This window comes from Ornithodoros turicata, unplaced genomic scaffold, assembly GCF_037126465.1.
Source record: "Ornithodoros turicata isolate Travis unplaced genomic scaffold, ASM3712646v1 ctg00001087.1, whole genome shotgun sequence".
In the NCBI taxonomy this organism is placed as follows: Eukaryota; Metazoa; Arthropoda; class Arachnida; order Ixodida; family Argasidae; genus Ornithodoros; species Ornithodoros turicata.
In genome coordinates this window covers 210,513-230,369 of record NW_026999462.1, presented here as the reverse complement: position 1 = coordinate 230,369, position 19,857 = coordinate 210,513, and the positions used below count along the sequence as shown (strand labels likewise).

General features: G+C 47.9%; 1 pseudogene; it reads right to left on the bottom strand.

The window, feature by feature from the left end:
* Positions 1–4,842: 4,842 nt before the first annotated feature.
* Positions 4,843–19,857, bottom strand: part of LOC135376425 (bromodomain-containing protein 3-like) — a 64,518-nt pseudogene continuing 49,503 nt past the window's right edge.

Below are 19,857 nucleotides of genomic sequence, written 5' to 3'. Positions count from 1 at the left end.
ATCATTCTCTGTCTTGACTCGTTGAAAACTTATTGGAGGCGTGCACCTTTTTGTGACACCCGTGCACACACACTCAAATCAACTTCACCGCATAGCACACCGTGTGCAAAACATTGCTATGAATGAGTGGGTTTAATCATCTGATTCGAGGGGGCATAAGCTTTTGTGTGTCACTTGTCATACACCTAAATTGCCACAAAAAGGCGTACGCCCCCCTCTCCTCGAATCAGAAGCGATAACCCTATCTTTCGTGTCAATCGCTTGCGCAGAGTGTGCTATGCAGTGAAGCTCTTGAGTGCAGTCAGGTTAATAGTCACAAAAAGACATCGGGGTGCGTTAAGTAGCTGCTCTGCAGAACGCGCTCCGCAGACTGTGCAAAAGTGTCATGTGCAAAGTGTCAAGGGATTTCACTCCCCTTGGTCGTTTACTCAACCCACCCGTGAAATTTTTGCGATTGCCCAATACAGTTCGGCACGGCTACCCATGCATACACACCAACATGGATCCATAAACATATCCCCCCCCCCCCCCCCCCCCCCCCCCCCCCCCCCCCCCCCCCCCTCGGAAACACGGTACCCCCTATAAGTCGATTGCTGGGCGCCTCTAGATGCCATAGAATGTTCTTTTCCAGAGACTCTGTTTTCCGGCAGAGCAATCTTCCGATTGCTTCCGATTAGCTGGGTGCAGGCACGTGGGCCCAACGAGAGAGGAGGGTGAATCGTGCCTGGGAGTCTGTGTGGGAGTGCTAGGGACCCTCCATGTGCGTTCCCTTTTCGGGGAGGCGACAACTCCGTCGTCTGCTACGAGCGCCGGCATCTTGACTGCCACGTCGTATTGGGCGTCAGCAGCGCGGGGTTGCGTTTTTCTCGATTTTTCGCGACCGAAAGAGGGTAAAAGCAGAATGAAGGATATACTAGCGTAGCAAAAATGTCATATATGCTAGTAGAGCTGGTCATGGGTCGTAAAATACGTTAATGGTTTGTGACGTTTGTATAAATTCGTCACTGCACCTGCACACGCAGTCGTGTCTCGACCAATAATTACAATAGTAAACGTGGGAATGTATACAGACAACAGAACTATGTTAATTGCAAGCAGATTTTATTACAACATCTCATTCAAGTTCAACGCCTGCTGCCGTTTTGTTTGAAAACGACGTTTTGCCAACATTCCTATCGCAAGTCCTCAATCGTAGTTGTACAAATTTGCCGATCATTACATGATATAGTTCTTCATTATGTTGACGACAAGCCGGAAGATTCTTGAGAGAACTGATGTTCTGAGGCTGGAACAACATATAATATAGCATAACCTCATCGACTTCAGGGCGCTTTTCACAACAAACCCGCCGATATGTGACAGGATATTGCACTCTTCACCAGTTACCTCTTCGATAAATGCCTAGTCCAGGTCGCTGTCTTCACCCCTTTCGTCGGAGTTTTTTCCCACTTGATTGCTCAGCAGATCTGCGAGGTAATCGCTGTTGTCGATGTTATAGTTCGCAGTCCACGGGGTGTGCAGGAACTGGCAGACACAAATCAGTTTCAAAGAAACTGGTCCGGTTAAAAAGAATTCGTTGCCATGCACCTTCAGGGCCTCTTCATGCAACTTCAGTACAACGCCTGTCGACATAACACCGACCTGAGCTGGCTTCCAATGGAGTGTCGCAAAGGTTCTCAAAGAAATAGAGAAAAGAAAGAAGGAGTACTTTCATGTGCAAAGTCCGATGCAAAAGAACTGTGACTCGAACGTGGTACACACAGAAAAAATGAGGCGGAACACTGGTATTACCCGAGGGTTGTAAAGAGTGCAATAATCTTCAGACGCAAGCACGCATGCAACGAGAGAAACAAATGACTCGTGGAACGACTGATTTCAGCAGTAATAGAGGCAGTTCTGACAAGCTTGTGGCGCGCTGGATTTAAAATTTCGGAGGGATGAGTTGCGATATTTGTTCCCAAAACATAATGACGCTAATGATACAAGTGTCGAAATGCACGAAGTGTCGAAAGTGACGAAATGCAATCACTTGCGTGTACATGTGCCGAATGGCCGCTCGAACGCGCAAAATGCACAGCGGGCAATGGGCAGCGCGTACCAAGTTGGGAGTCAAAATGCGCGCTCCGCACGAGGACGAGGAGGAAAGGCTCCTCCCTGAAAAGCGGAGAAGCCGCAGCAACCAATGGAGGCTCCCTAGGGAGTGCGGGAGAGCAGCGTCACACTCCGCAAAAAAGGATACGCGCCCCGCGTAGTAAAAAGGAGCGTGCTCCATATGCGCTCCGGTTGGGCTGCGCCCTATGTCACGCACGAAGGCCTATGTGAGCTTCGCGAGCTGCTTCGAGCTTTTCTCTTGTTCGCTCTTTCATTGACGTCACAGCAGCATCAACAGTTGGCCTCCCTGTGTGACGCAGGGCGCAGGCCTTCGGCTATCTAGGAGGTGTTAGCTTCACGCTTCTTCTTCTTCTTCTAGCCTTCTGCTGTCACGTGAGCGCTCAACGTCATGTCGTTTCGTTCTCTTCTAACCATGGGGCAGCGTGGGGTGCGCAGTAGAGCCCTGCACCATCCGCGGATGGAAGCGGATATCCGCAAGATACTTGCGGATTCGGATGAAAATTCAGAACTTTCTGCGGTGTGCGGATCGGATGCGGATGGCGCGAGGTCGGATGCGGATCGGATGCGGATACGAAGGCAGCGGATCGGATGCGGATATACCGCGTGCTGGAATTTTTCCACCAGCAATTTATTTGTATTGTGCTGCGACAGCGAGCACATGCTCGGGTTCACCTTTGACCATGCACGGCCAAGACGGGAGAGAAGGCATTCTGGCGTCTCGAACCGCGCGAAGCACCGACGAGGTAGCGTTCCACACGTTCCAGAAGTCTCTCCATAACGTGTTTGTTGAAATGTTTCCCCTTGCTTGTCGTCGTGAGTCGTTGCGTGACAGCATGGAGGCAGCCGAAATTATACCAACATATGCTTCCGGCGGTCTTTACGCGTCCTTCGAAACGTGCGGATTTTGCGGATCGGATGCGGATGGTGCGTTTTGGTCAGCGGATCGGATGCGGATGTAAACTGTTGTGTGTGCTGCGGATGCGGATCGGATAACGGTTTTGCGCGGATGCGGATGCAAAAATCTCATCCGCGCAGGGCTCTAGTGCGCAGCACGCAGCAGACGACAGGGCCACGCCGTCATGGCGTCATCTGCTATGTACGCAGTACGCCACACTCCATATTCCGGCGCAATGCGAATCGAGGGCGTAGCCAGGGGAGGGGGTTTCAAACCCTTGAGGTCGCACTTTTGCTAGTGCATTTTGGAGAGGGAAACAAGGGAATCCTCCTCGCCCTAGATTTTTCTGGCTAGCTGACTATATTTCTCGCTATGGCGCTTATTTTTCTGGCTACCATCCTGGTGCGAATATTCAACCAATGGCTCAAAATAAGACGCAGCGAAACTTTCGCGCCCCGAGCGGTTTCTTGCTCAACTTTCTGTACTAGGAGATCCTGTGGGGACATCACACCTGGCCTGGGGGGCTTTGAACTATGGGAACTTCACGTCGTCCCGCGATCGCGATTAATCTGGAGATGCTATGATCAACTACAATAAGATGGTGCCGAACTTTAACAGTGTGTGTGTTTCGCACGAAATGTATTAAGCTTGTGTTTCTTTAGCGGCGAAGCAATGTAAATGTGACGCTGCACAACCGTTGTAGCGGAGGCTATGCCTGGGCGATCGGGGGGGGGGGGGGGGAGGGGGTGCGTCTTGGGGAAAACACTCAGACAACGCAGCCGGTGGACGGAATCCAACCCTGGACACCTCTCAGATTCGGTGCGGAATGTCGTCACCGTAGCAATAATCCACGGGGACTTTTCCACGTCACGCAAGGATCGTGCCGGCCGGCCGTTCTAACCTTAACTGGAACCAAACCACTTCAAGTCCACCAATCACAAGCACGCTTTTGGCGCCATTTCAGGTGTTGGTGGGAGTGCACAAGGCACTCTAGCGCACTGATCATTAAGGCGGGGGCCCAGAACGAGCACGCTTTTGGCGGCCGTATAGTTATGCATGAGGACGAGTCGCATGGGCAGACCACCACCACCTAGGTAGAAAAAGCCTGCTTGTTCGTCGACGTGACGTAACAATTAAGAGTCAGCCAATGAGGATCGTGTTTTCAACGGCCGCAACCAATGACGAACATGCTTTCAGCGGTGGTGGCCATGCAGTCGAACCACCGTCGTCTGCGAGTCGTGATTGAACGTCACCGCGTACTAAACGGGAAAACTTGGTAAATAAAGCGCAAAACAGTCTCAATCTTTCTCAAAAGTGATTTTCTGGAAAGCGTCTCGCACTTTTTGTCTAAATATTTAGGTCTGCAGGTTCCAGGTGAGCTGCAATCATTTGCGGGTCCTTGGATTTGCGGAACGACTAATCTCAGTAGGGGACGAATTTTGACTCTTATACTTGTAAGAGGGAGAGGGGGGCAGTGCACAGGCTTTATCAAGGTGGTGTTGGGCAGCCACGGTGTAAGCCAGATTGTAATTACGTGCGAGAAGAGCAAACCTTCTGTGTGTTGGTTGCACTGTAACAGCAGTGAGCACACGACTCCCCCAGCCAATCAAGTGGGCACTTACCATACACTTGGGGGTGCATTCACACAGCTGCAGCCACCGAGATTTTACACCTTAGCTTTGCAGTGGGCAGTTTTGCAGTATTTTTTATGTACTATAGAAGCACGAAGGAACTTTATGCGGTCCTTGCAAAGACAAGCTTACCATCCAGACCGGTTCTTTCGGTACTGGAACTCTGTCTCGACAAAAGACGTAGGAAAAGAGACACCACAACAGTTTCACCACATCATTTTTGTGTATTTTAAAAACTTTCCACAATTGCTGCAGGACGACGCGTCCGGAGTCCCCGAGCACTGGACACATCCTGGTAGTCCACTGACAGGGCTCTGCAATTGTCTGAGAAATTGTTTTGGCAAAAGTCTTCGTCTCCCCCACGTCTACAATATGTACATCAAAGGTCCCGTACGGGACAAGGAACCGAGGAAAAAAAAAAAAAAAAAGTAACTATATGTATGTATACTGCAGTTGTTACAACAAAAATAAATAGGGCAAAAGGGAGACTACACAATTGTAACACACACACATACAGTAGTTATTTACACAGCGCGAAATGCTTTGCTTATTCACATATCTCTAACACACCAGTGTATACACAATGCGCTGGCACGCATATACAAATCCAATGAAAAAAAAAAAAAAAAAGAAGGAGGTCCCACACAGCAGAATGCCAGGTCATGCACACACACACTCACACATTGTCCCTGTCGCTTTTATCAGGATGCCAGCTCCAGAAGTTCCATGACGAGAGTGAATCACTTCAAAATATGTTCAGCTTGATTGTAACAATGCACAATACTTAATCATGCGTGGTGCTTCAGCACAAACAAGGTTGCATCCCAACTATGAACGAAGAAGGGGGTCCCACAATTCTGCGCGACACCGGTTGAGGCGCGCACACCGCGGTCCGACACAATCCGCTATTCTTCCAAGGCTTGAATGAATGAAAAAGCAAGAAAAAAAAAAAAAAAAAAAAAAGAGCACGATTTGGATGCCGCGATGATAAAAAGAACTACAGCAATGAGATCGGGACGTGTACCACCATTTTTGTCTACCCGTTAAAGGGGGCGCTGAAGCGAAAAAAAAGAAAAGAAAAAAAAACCTCATCGCACAGCGAAGGACGCCGTTACATTGACACCGACACAAATGAACTCCGTCGCGTAAATACCACTGTCAAGATTTGTGAGCTGTGAGCTTTCCCTCTACTTCTCAAGAAGCCTAATAATGCAAACAGGCCTCTGATTGGAGAAATCGTTTGTGGAGACCAATGAGAGCGCACTGTCGGCCTTCCTCCGAAGCACGGAAAAGCGTAAATTGCGGGTTATTCCCCCCCCCCGTGAACGACACAGTGGACGACTCCCGTTCCTTTCGTGCCTGGTGCCGAGGCAAGGGCACCTTTCATGCCGAGGGGTGCGTAGGGTTTTTTTTTGTATTTCGTGTACCCTGGTTTGAGTGGAAATTGGTGCAAGTTAAATTTAGGTGTCAAGGTCAACCCCGCGCAGCAACGTAAGTAGAGGGTTCCTTTCGGGAGAAGACACCTTCTCGACTGCGAACGTGAGCGTTTGCCAATAAGCCCACGGAAGCAGGCCCAATCAGGAAGGGGCAGACACTTGCAGACATCACCAACAGCAAAGATGAGACACAACGCAGCTTCGCCACAAAAAGCAAAAAGCGCCGATGTGTTTATGATTTTTCATTCACACCAGGTTTGCCAAGGAGCGTCCTTAGGCCATTCTTTTTTTCCTTTCTTTCTTTTTTACAGGCGAAGTCGGTGCCCAATGTGGCGGCATTTCGCCAACATCTTCGAGCCCTAGAGGATGAAAGTCCAACATTTTTTTCTTCTTTGTGATGACAGAACAACTTAAAGACAGTCAGCTTTATAGACTCAAACTTTGCTTTAAACTACAACTGCAGCACGGCCCCAAATATATATAAATATGTATAGAGAAAGCTCGTGAAAAGAAAAAAAAAAAAAAAAGAAAACCCTTTCAAATGCCTCAATTTTAACAGGGGGGGGGGGGGAGGGCCAGAGTGATTTTCCATATTTCATGTACACGTACACTTCTATATATAAACTTTTCTCACAATATGCACGATCGCCAAGTAGCTGGGACAGCAAAAAAAAAAAAAAGAAAAAATCGTCTCCCAATCCCTCTGGCTTGATGGATGAAGAGAAAGTGTATGTACAAGAATAAGAACCACCGTGGCGCGCACACTACGCAAATTCAACCGCCGACGAGGGGCAGCGGCGGGCACACTTGTTCCGGCGCCGTACCGTTGCATTGAGCTCCGGGAGTGCACAGTACGAGGTGAAAGTTGTGGGTGCATATCCAGCATATCACAAGTCAGCCAAAAAGCCACACACAGCCGGCACAGCAGCATTTCGCTGCTGCGTTGCTTCCACCGTAGGATGGCCCAGGAAAAGTAATGCAGCCCAATGATCACAGCATTTCTTCGAAGGTGGACATGATGTCACTCTGCCGGTTCATGTCTATCTGCCCAGCCATCTGAAACGAAAGGGCAAGGAATGTAGGCGATGGTGTTTGGTTCAAAAATGTGGTTCCCACCAAATTCTGGAACACAAATTCCAGGGTCCACCGAGGACCCTTTTAAGGCTCAGACGTCATTCTGGGACACACTGGGAAACACTGTGTACGGGCGGGGGTTCTATGTTTCACAAAAATATTGAACAGCTAGCAGCTGCACGTACCACGTGAGATAATTAGCGGTTGTGTGAATACTGAAATTTTCAAATATGAATCGAATGTGAATATCGAATATCCCGTCATCGGTTAACGGCTTCCAAGAGTAGGCCGCTAATAAATTAATAATTAAAATAATAAATTAAATAATTAATAAATAAAGAAAATAAAGAAAGAGTGACAACTAAGCCCTGAAAACTAGCATGGTCACAGTTGTGTTCTGCTGATCCTTAGAAAGATAACCTGCAACACAGCCTGACAAAGTTAGAGAACATAGTGTACTTTCAACTGCCAGTGCGCTTACCGGTGACATCCAGCAACGTCATGCCATATTTCACCCATTGGGTGAGCGGCAGTGGGCCTAGTACAGTAAAATCTCATTAAGTCAAACGCCAGTTAAGAACAAAATTAGGCTTAAGTCGAATGCCCACGATGTCCCGTGCACAGCCTGTATTCCCGTAATGTAAATAATACCTGCTTTAGTCGAAATCGTTTTAAGTCGAAATCACGGCTAAGCCGAACAAATGTTTCGTCCCAGGCGACATCTTTCATCTGTTTAAGTCGAATTTCACTTCGGATCGGTAAACACCACCTTTCTCGACTATGGATCGCCACGATTGGCCAAGTTCTTCGAGCCAGCCGACACAACTGGATTGATTCGACTCTCGATCGAGAGTTGACGGGATCGAGGCTCGCGTGATTCCAAAAACTAGCGCGAGATGCTGTGCGCAGGCCAGGCTGTTCGGCGCCAAAGACGCTAGATGAGGACGAGGTGAAGTGAAAGTCAAGAACTGTGTGCACTGTGCGCGCGCTGTTCAGTTTTGTGCGACATGTCATTGTTGACGCTGAGGCAACGCAGGTTGAAGACTCTCACGCTTGCAAAAAAGCGCGAGCTATGTTCGTAACCCTTGAGGTACATCTGCGGAGTATTGTGTGAGTTAACTACAAATAAAGGTGATATTGATCCATTTGTGGACTATGCAACAGTTTAGGGGCCAATTTTTATCAGAATTTGTCAGTTGTTTGATAAGTCAAAATACCGCTTAAGTCAAACTAACTGGTCTGGATGGTGGGTGTTTGAGTTAATGAGATTTTACATTTTATTCCGGACTGTCCCGACCATTGCTGGCAATCGCTATAGGCTAGTATTGCTTTCGCGCTTGCACAGTGCGGATTTATCATCCACATACTAAAATTTGGGAGCATCACCTCATTTGAATGTAGTTACAGACGTCCCCGCGCAAAGAGGGGCTGCTACTGCTTACACGGGACCCGAACGCCCCGGAGTGAAAGAAAAATTCCACTTAAACAAGAAGCTTCTCCTTTTCTTCTTTCCAATATTCAGATCTAGTGGGGGGTTCTTATCTTGCCCAACAAGGTTAAGGGCCCTCGCAAATGAGGAAAGTAAAAAAAAAAAAAACCCGAAGGTCATGCCGGGAGTTGGCCAGAACAACAGTGTCCCAGTTCGCAGGAGGCGACTTACCGCTTCTCGCCGCCGCCCGCTCCTGCTCTCTAAGCCGCTGCCGTTCCCTCTCGCTGACTGAGGGCGTTGGTGAAGCAGTCAAGCTGGGCGTGTTGTGGTGGTCTACGTGCGGGGGCCACATCTAGAGCTGCGGCAGTCGACAGTCGGGGTGGCGGTGGTTGCTGTTGCTGGGCCACTATCTTGTGGACCATGTCCTCCTCGTCCTTGCGTCCCTTATCAAACGACTGCCGTTGCCTTTCCTTCTCCTTCTCTTGTTCCCTCTGGTGCCGGCGCTGCCTCCTGCGCCTCAATCAGCTGTCGCTGCTAAAATGACCAGAAAAACAACGTCGAGTTCCACCCTCCTCCATAGGCGGCGATTGGATAGCGGAATACGAGACGCATTCCCGCGTTATCGTGCCGCGGGCTCGCATCGCCCTAACAAAGACACGGAGAGACTCTTCCCTCGAGACGAGCGTAGCCACCCTCTGGCGGATCGCTCGTGTCAAAACCGCCATTACGTCCCTTTTACACCGCGTGATCCTCTCTAAGTTTCTGTTTTGCGAGGTTTGTTTTGGGCTCCTGTTTGTTTTGGGCTCTGCTCTCCGTGCGCTTTGCTTTTTTCACAGTCACTTATCGTTAAAATGTGGGCACCACTGCAGAAACGACATATGGTAACGTGTTCCTGGCCCGGCTGCAGCTCCCGTTCCAACAGAAAGCTGCTCTGTCACGGGAACACGTTCCATTCGTAAGCACCCCAATCGGTTGTTTTTGTCGCCTGTGTGTTCCAGTCATCTTGAATCGTTCGTTTAGGAGCTAGTGTTGTGCCCACAGGTTCATTTCTTACCATCTGTTGTTGTAACGGTGTTCTGGGTACAGCATTCTTTACCACTTAAGCAGGAACGTACATACGTTGGCAGTCTCCGTTGCCACACGTGATGTTTCCGGTCCCGCGTACCCTGTTTTGCGTTCTGCACACTGTGATTGGTCTTCTAATAGAAGAGTAAACATCCAACCATATAAATATAAAAAATGAAAGCACGCGTTCAAGTTAATACTGCCATCTCAACTGTGACTAGGGTTGCCACCTTTTGTAGTGAAAAATACCGGCTGAGGGAGAGGAGGTGGAATAGAGGGAAAGGAGGAAATGTACGCGGGAAAGGGAAAGTAAGTGAGGGTGGACAGTATACAGAGAAGAGAGAGAGAAAGAACGGAGCGTACTGGCTCAAGACAATGATGATAATAATAATGAATAACTAAGAAAAACGACTGGGTGACTACGGAGTTGGATCTGTGGTCCAGATTTATTCAAGCTGCAGGGGAATGTTGAAAGGAAAACCCCGTAAAAGCCCTATTAAAGATGTTGAGCCACAAATACCGGCCAAAAGGCTGCCGGCATCACCTTCCTACCGGCAGCCGGCAGAGAGAGCAAATAACCGGCCGTGCCGGTATAATACCGCCTAGTGGCAGCCCTAACTGTGACACATTTACAGCTCGCGTCGTCTGCTTTGGTGGCGCCGTGCTGTCTAGGGATCACGTGGTAGACAGGAGCATCCCAGAATGCAATGCGAAGGCGGCTACGCACGTCCCGATGGAAAATGGTCGGAGGGGCCGCACCTCGTTTCCTTCCTCCGAGGTCCCCCCCCGCCCCCACTTGGTTTCGGACCAGACGCTCTTTAGTACCCGTCTCTAAAAGCATATCGTACTTGTCCATTTTTCCTTCGCGCCTGCTTCTTGAACTGCTGGAAGCTGTGCATGACGTTAGAGGTTTGAGACCAGGACCAGGGCTAGCTGCTGATTGGGGCATCAGACCTGGCCCACGATCCATAGTTCTTCAACTTGGACTCCCCCCACTCTGGAAGCCACAAAAGGCAACACTGAATGCAGATACGCTCCACAGACATATAGTAATGGATGACATCAACAGACCTAAACAAATGTTTCGACGTAAATCTTTAGCCCAGCGCACCACACACCGTTTATCAGCAGTGTAGAGACGATGGTCGATGGCCTCCACAGAAGTTCGTTTAAGCAATGTGCAACAATTCTATGTGCAACTTCTTTACTTCAATGTCAAAACCCAGTGCTTATACCGCCAAAGGGTGGTATAAGGGCGGTTTATAAGCACTGGTTCATGCAGCGCACTGGCTCATGAAGCGCACTGGCTCATCGAAGCGATCAGCTGCGCAACTCCCCTGCAACCTGTGTTGCGCAAACCAGGAGCTTCGCTTTCACTGGTGGCAAACTTGACGGCGCAACCTGGTTTGCGCGGCAACTAAAGTTGCATCGTGTGAATCGACCCTTAAAGGCACATCCAGTTGCGCGTTGCAATTGTATGCACCGATCATTTCCAACTTTCTTCTCAGTCACGATCAATGGTGAGCCTAATCTCCTCTCGGCGTCAGCTCCTCTCAACCAGCCACAGCACTGACGTAAACCCACGTGGGCTGCTCATAATATCTCGTCTTAGCTGGCGCGAACGCTTGCCGGCAATGGCCCAAGTGTGAACTCTTTAATGTCAGAGTGTACTTACGAGTAAAAGCGGTATAAGAAAAGTTCACTACCTGTCCCAGTTTTGCTGTTCCGCACTTTGCCTTTCTAGAAGGCGCCGAGGAAGTGGTGGTACCCCTCAGCGGAGGACGTCACCGAGGCGGAATGTGGGGCCACCACGGGGAGGGACTTCAAATCTGGTTTCCGATCAAAGTCCCCCATTGTGGTGGTGGTCGTCCCCAGCATGGCTGCAATGCTCGTTACGCCTGGAATGATGCGCAAGCAATCAAGAAAGGTAGTAGGACCGAGGGGCGTGAATAGCTCAATTTCTCAGGTATTCTCGAAGTGGTTCGAAAGCAGATCAACCTCGGAATCTTATTGAAAGGAGGACGACAATTCGGGGTTTTGCGTTGCGAGACAACAGTGATCATATTATTAGGGAGCTTTAGCAGACCCTTTTTGCATCTCCAATACGACATCCATAGAACTCTCATAATAACTCAAAAGAACAAGCCAGGGAAAGGGGCATCTCAACATGTGAGCCGCCATGACCCATATGGTAGGTTGTTACAAACGGTGTTCTCCTACGAGATACGCGCGCCATTTTCTTTTGTGTCGTGGCACAAGGTTAAAACCGCACGGCACTCGTTCCCTACGGAATAAGACAAAATCCAGGCGCACACGTGATGTGAGAGAAGACAAAACACACATGCTTCGCATGTAGCATTGGCACACGTAGCCCAGCGGAAGCAAGGTACGGCTTGGATTGGATTGGCCCCTCACGTGCAGAAAGGCTGTGATCGAATCCACACTATCGATCATGGTGGCTCCAGGACTTGGACGCCGGAGAGGAAGTCCCGCCTCCGTACAACTCCTTTGCTCTCCCCCATTACTCTCGCTCGCAGCTTTTCTTCTAGACTCTCTCCTCATGAATTTTATGACGATACCTGCCAACCCGATGAACGCAAAGTTCGAGACACTGCTCGCAGCGCCATCAGGGAGAGGGGGGACACATTAGTTATGTGCATTTGAAATAGCATTGCCACTGTATTGCGATTCCTCGATGTCGTGAGTAGCCAATATGAGGTGGAGCTACGATGCACTATCGTTGCTTCCGTCAACCGCAATAGACGAGTTCAGAAAATCCCAGTGCTCTTTGCGCACGCATTGCATCCTGGGCGCTTGCTGAGCGGGGGAACTAGGATAATCCCTCACATTCGCTTTCGCTGACCTTGACACGTCGTGGACATTGCACCGGTAGGGGAGAAATCGGAACAGTTTGGAGGCCACCCGTTTCTTCCGTGTTAGTAAACTCCCACAGTTCAAAGCGACGCTAAGCACTCTGGATTTTCTGAACTCGTCTATTGCGAAGATGCGTCGTTTCGGGACATAGCATTTCGCGTGGCCGCAGCCATTTCCCCGAAGATGGCAGTGGCCTTCATCCACCCACACTTTCGGTGTGGGCGGATGAAGGCGGCCCACACCACAGCGCTTCGTTCAATTACTTTTTGGGGACATCTTCTGGAACAGCGGTCACACGTGGTCGCTTACGCTCTGCGGCTGGTTGTGCTCGACCAGAAAACCTGTCAAATGGCATGTATGAAGAACACATGTAGGTATTTTCTTCCGTCTGGAAAGCACCATCGGAGAGACGAAACTACTGTACTAGACTGGGACTGACGATGGGATGATAGCACGTCTTCTCGAGGAACACGGACACAATGGAACGCTAACTGCCGCACACCTCCGGCCATGGACGGTTATGCCGCGAAACATGCGTTACGGACTGTCCAATTCTTCGGGAATGCGTTTGTGCAGCTCTTAAAGGAAAAACTAGAGAACAGACGACCAAGGCCCCAATTTTCCGGGAGACTGGAGGGCAGATCCGTACAATCGGGAGACTGTACGAAATTCGGGAGTCTCCTGGATAACCTGAGAGAGTTGGCAGGCATGCTATCGGAGCTCGGCTAGCGTATCACTCGTACGGATCTCCTCGAGTAATAGTTAGGGCCTGACTTTTTAGGGTTAAACCCGTATCCGCCCGATATTTACCCCCGAACGAAATCTGTAAAATTTGTGTTTAACCCGAATCTACCCGAAAACATCCGGGTCGCGTGCACACTCATAAGCGTGCATTTAAAATAAAGTTTGATAACATTGCTAAACATTAGTTCCCAATTTAAGACAAATTTTTATTAAAAAAAAAAAAAAATCACCCGAATTCCTGACGACAGAATATGCGTAACGGGATTTAAACCCGAATACACCCCTAATTTTCAAAATGAAAAATATCACCCGATATTTACCCCCCGAATTTGGCCAAAAATAAAACCCGAAAAAGTCAGGCCCTAGTAATAGTGTACCGAGTTGGGCTAGTATGTCGGAGGCGTCACGTACGTTTAGGGTTGCCACCAGGCGGTTGTTTGCTCGCTCCGCCTTCTTTTCACCGTTGGCAATGGCACTGATAATTTGCATCTTGGTGTCTACCGACAACGATTTTCGCTTAAACACGTTGGCCATGGTGTCGACTTCGGCCCGACAGGATGCAACTGGCAACAAGCGACACCGTCAGGGGTGGGGGTAGGAGAGGAGGAAGCTCCGCCCTCTCATTCGTCGAACGCCGGTTGTGTCGGTCACCGAACCCCACGACGTCCTCCTCTCCCTATCTCTCCGATGTACAGGCGTCTCAAACGCAAGGAGTGACCTGGATATGATGCACCCTGGACACCCTGAATTCCAGAAAGTTCGGCACTCACACTATTTCCGAGAATCGAAGCAGGGTTCTGCGCGCATGGAACTTCGTAACATAGAGAACGTGGACAAAACCACTTCGCCGTACGGAAAACCCAAATACAGTCAACCTTCGATTTAGAATTCCCTCGTTTTTATGACACCAGCACGAGGACCCAAACTTTTTACATGCATTTTCCCCCGCGTTTTATGAACCTCGATATTCGAATAATGAACGGAATTTCTGGGAACCAACTAGGAGTTGCCCAGCGTTTTCGACCTCAATTTATGAACGGAACGTTCCGAGGCCAACAAGAACCTTCAAAGGGATCATTCGTGGTCTTATGAATGATGCCTGAACGGACAGAACGTTTTCGAGGTATTGCACCCTCGGTTCTTAACCCCTCGAAATCCGAACAACGAACGGGTTTTTGCAGAAGTGTTCCTGACCTCAATTGACACAGCGGAAGGCATGGTCCAAAGCAAAATTAAACTGTTTAGTATTGCATAATAACAGAGTGTGAATGTGCTAACATCTGTGTTTTGTGAGACTGATACAGAAGAAGGCATGGTCCAAAGCAAAATTACACAATATATTGCATTATAAACACAATATCACCTCGGAAATACTGTTCCATTTGCTCGATAGTACTCACTTAACGGAATTTTCGATTTATGAATCCCTCGATTTATGAACGATTTTTCGGGGGAACGACGATGTTCATAAATCGAGGGTTTCACTGTACATAGGCGTCAATGGGACAGATGCAAAAGAATTAGAAAAAGTTCGCTAAAATAGAGAAATTCGCTGCATGGAGAGTTCGCTATACGGAGGTTGAACTGTATGTGCAACAGAAATAATACAGTAAATGGATAGGGCCTGACTTTTTCAAGGTTTTATTTTTGGCCAAATTCGGGGGGTAAATATCGGGTGATATTTTTCATTCGAAAATTCGGGTGTATTCGGGTTAAATCCCGTTACGGCATATTCTGTCGTCAGGAATTCGGGTGTATTCGGGTGATTTTTTTTTTGTTTAATAAAAATTTTGTCTTAACATGGAACTAATGTTTAGCAATGTTATCAAACTTTATTTTAATGCACGCTTATGAGTGTGCCACGCGACCCGGATGTTTTCGGGTAGATTCGGGTTAAACCCGAATTTTACAGATTTCGTTCGGGGGGTAAATATCGGGCGGATACGGGTTTAACCCTAAAAAGTCAGGCCCTATAAATGGAGTACGGAAGTTGTACGTTCGCTACGTTGAGGTTGAACCGTAGTCTAAAAGTTACGAAACGACAGAACAGTACCGTGCCACTCCCGACAGTAATCCTAAGTACACCTACCTATGTGACTCGCGGATGAGGTAAGGTTTGTATTTGCAGCGGTGCTGTTCAGAGGCGGCATTCCGGAAAAGAGGTCGTCCAGCTTTAGGCCCCCGTCCTTAACCCTAGACTGTGGGGATGAGGCCCGTGCCTTTGAGGTCTCCACAGCTGGAGATAAGGTGGAGTGAGGTGGAAGCTTCGACAAGGGGGAAGGGGGTCCCCCGTGGGGGAGCACTGGGGAAGGTGGCATGGGACCTCTGCCGGCCTGCGGAGACTGCACCGACGGGACCAGCGGCGGTGATGAAGAGGAGGTTGGGATTCCTGTTTGGAGAAAGGAGAAATACACTTGTGGTGGTAAAATCTAAAGTGGGCCCTTAAAAGCTCATCTTTTTGCGGTCCTTAACATTTTCGTTCTTATATTCGTTGCTCAGCATCGCATTTCCTTAGCCGAATTCGTTAGGGCTTAGTTTTCAAGTGCCGTTGAACGTGGGAGTGGGAAGCAAGTGAGCCGGAGTAAGGAGCTTGTAGGAGACATGTTCACGTATGAGGAGAAAAAAACACACACGCACACGACAGGATGAGAGTAGACATGAGAGGGCTCTGCAAAAAAAAAAAAAAAAAAAAAGACAGAGACGGAAAATTTCTAATTGCAAATGTCATTGCAAAATACAACACATAAACAAGGCAAATATACCAACAAAACCTGCTTTTTCTTATGGTAGATCAAATTGTTATGCGCACTTCATCCCCGTTGATGAGGTGCTGACTCAGCACGAAAGCGATGCACTAATTAAAATTGTAGTTTTTGAAATAGTTTTAAATAGTACTCTTTGTCATAGAACTGGTAGAAACTAACACCCATCAAAATCTTAGTTAACAAGATTAAATTTACAAAAAGTTATCGTTTTGTTTTCGTAATTCCTTCAGTACAAAAGCAAAGAATGAATTAATTTCGATTTTTGAAATGAGACTCGTCCCTTTGCAAATCTCTTCTCTGCTTCTCTTCATATATTCAAGCAATATGTTGCCCACATGTTGCACATGTTTCACCAGTTTAAAGAACATGCCCATAATGTGGCTTTACAGTGCATGCATTTCTGGTGCTCCGCCTCTCGAAGCATGCGAATAGAAGGGTGAACAGAATGCGAATAGAACTGTTAAGACCGAAAACCTCTTAGTCAGTATGTATTTTGTACAAACGTCTTTGCCAAATTTCAAAACTGCCGTATTTTGCCAAACATCGCGGGTACATTTTCAGCGCCTCCGTGCTACCTGATGGACGCCAACCCGTGTCAAATTTAAAAAAAAAAAAAAAAAAAAAAAAAAAAAAAAAAAAAAAAAAAAAAAAAAGCACGAGAGTGGGTGGAAAACTGACCACTACATTCCTGGGCTTACCCGAGGAAGGGGGTCTCGTGTGTGACGTGGGGGCCAGCCCCTTTTTGACTGGCGCAGCGTGGCCGTAGCAGAGGGCCGAGACGGCTGCTGGGGAAGGCTGTGGCTGGCCACCACGGGCGTGCGGCCGTTGGGCCCGGCATTCTGCAGGGGGTCTGCGGGAACAGACAAAAAAATGTGCAAAACACGTTTAGTCCAAGAAGTGGAACAAGGCTCCATAATTACGTTGGTCATGAAGCACTTTTGCACATATGTCAGATAAATAAAGCCACAGACCCCCTGATTTCTAACGGCGAACTCGCTTGGTCAGAATGTGGAAAGAACGGCCTTAGCCTTGCACCCGCGCCAGGTCACGTGGGTGCCCGGTAGTTACTGGTTTTACATGGTTGCCATCTTTCTAGCACCTTTTAAGGATCAGCCATCGTTTTATGTAGGACATACGTAAAACTGGAGTTTATGGCCAGGGCTTCAACATTTCACAAAAACATTTACAAGCAACAGGGTGTGTGGGACAACCCACATTGTATCACACGGGGGAACAAAGGAAATAGTGATCCATTCACTAACATGACTGACAACTCCCAATGAACATGAAGGACCATAGCAGGGCGCGGAAAATTATTTAATACGACGGAGGGCTCCGTTCATTTCTTGTTGCTGATTTCTATTGCAAAGCTAACTTCTGTGATTTTGAACTATAGTTAAATTGTAGTTCTGAAGTGGTATGAATAAGTAAAAGATGCACAGCCAATGGTTTTCAAGGACCACTGGAAAATTCCAGTGTTTTCCAGACTTTCAAAATGGCATTTTCAACTGGGCGTAGGTTTACCTATATAAGGAATATCATAACTGTCTGCTATACATCTGCTTTCTTATTTCTTCATAGAACTATGCTGTATGCATTCATGCACAGTAACTAAGCGACAAAGTACTTGTAACTGTCATTGCTTGTGAAGGTCATTCCCAGCCAATGACATTCAGACTGAATGACATTCGTTCCGTGTCACATTGTGAAACCAGAAGGCAATACATGCGAATGCGGCGGAGGAACTCAATCACTCTTCCCACTCGCACCAACAGCATACCCTCATCAGGGGAGAGGTTGCAAAAACAACAATGATAAACTGTTAGGAGAAATTAAACACAAATTAAAAGTTGACTCAACAGACAGGAGAAAGACTGATAAGCAGTTTCAGCCTTCAAACAACGCATATCAGGAAAGCGTTTCCTAGAAGCAGGATGATGACTTAGTGCACGCAAGACAGAAGCAAAACTGTACGATCGAATAGGAGATGCAGCTCTGTCCCGTGCTTCCTGCTGACTGTATACATGAACTAAATGACTAGAGGGGCTCAAACTGGAGGGTTGCCTTCGCTTTAAACGAAGTTGGCATAAGCAGATATTTGGCATAGGCTTGGCGCAGATACCCGATATTTTGTGACAATGTAGCAGGGTGTAGTGGGCTTGGCCCCCTGGTGCAGTTTGGCACAGCAATCACATCAACGATTGTGCGGACGGGATTCTCAATGGGAGTTGCCAATTATGACACGGTTGTTGTAACCTAGCAGGGTGTGCCGCTGGCTAGTGTAGTTGCCTACAGGTCACTTCAGTGTTGTTGGGTCAGGGGGTCGGCAAGTTTTGTTTTTGTCGCAGCACTTTCCGAAAATCATCAGCTAGAAGAATGCTCAATGCACAACAGAGCTATTACATATCTGCGGAATTCATGTCACAAGCTTTCGGAAGTACATACAGACCACGTTCTGTTCACAAACAAGAGGCGCCATCTGCACGTGCGACATCGGCTGTGTCGCACTACATCACTCTTGACTGTCTCTTTTCGCAATACTTGAAATAACTTAAAGCTCTGAAGGAATGAGACAAGTGTTGCTACAAGACGAAATTGTTTATGAACGGTATATGTAGAACATGACGATTCTTTTGAACTGCACATCGACAACCGGACAGCCCAGCCACAAAACATGCCGCCGATCATAATCGCGTCGTAGTTTACCCAATATTTTCTCCGAGCCAGTTCACTGCTGATACTGTGCAAGCGTACAAGCCCCTGGAAGCACACAATTATTTCACCTTAGGCGAGCTGTGTGACCGAGGCGTTTCTGAAAACGGCGCTGGCTTGCTGCTGTGCACAATTCACGTTAGCAGCATTTATTTGTATGCAGGTATCATGAGAGAATCTTTCCGCTGAGCTGATCAAAATGATTCCAACGCACAAAAACTATTCATAATCCAACTATTTCTTCGAGCGTGCTGCACGAAAACTGGTGAAAAGTGATTTCATCACCCTTTCCCCATCTAGTTGTGTTCCCGAAGGACATACGGCTTTGTGGCATGCCCACTTTGCATGAAAACGATCACTCCAATTGATTGCTGTTTTGCCCGCACCAATCGAACTACCTGTCGACCGCAGCGCCGCCGCTACAGTCTGATGTCAAGCGCGCAAACTGGTCTATAGCTTCTACAGGCTTACCATTCACCATTACTGTCCCCAAACGTTTGCCACAGAGCAGGAAACAAATTTCTCAGTCATGTACGCCAGTCACAAATTCAAAAGTTACGGGGAATAATGGTACTGTTGGAGACACGGTTCGCTAAAATCGCCTGTGAATGCTTCGCTGCCCTATATTATCTATGTTAAGCTTGAAAATGTTGTGCCAATATTGTACTATTTGAAGCACGTGTTCATTACTCGGAACTAACAGTCGTGCAACACCTGGACACTTGAGATGAGATAAACTACGGGGTGCTGATTTTAGACAGCCATGTCCCCTACAGTACAAGCGCAACACGATCCCAACTTGCACCATCATTGCCCATAAGTAGAGCCTGAAGTTTTAGGGTTTTACCAGATTCTTCCCCGAATTGAAGGTTGACACTTTAGGGTGAAATCCGATTTTTACCCGGCAAATTGCCTTCACTGGGATGTCTGTAGGAGCGCAAGAGCTTATTCATTTGGCAGCAAATGCGGTTACATCACCGTTTGCACCAAACCAGTACAATTCGTTTGTAATAGAGCCCGATTTCTCCCTAAATTTAGTGTACTAGAAGTTTTTTTTCACCCGAATTCGCATGAATTTAGTGCACATGTTTTTTTACCGGATTTTTACCCCCCGAATTTA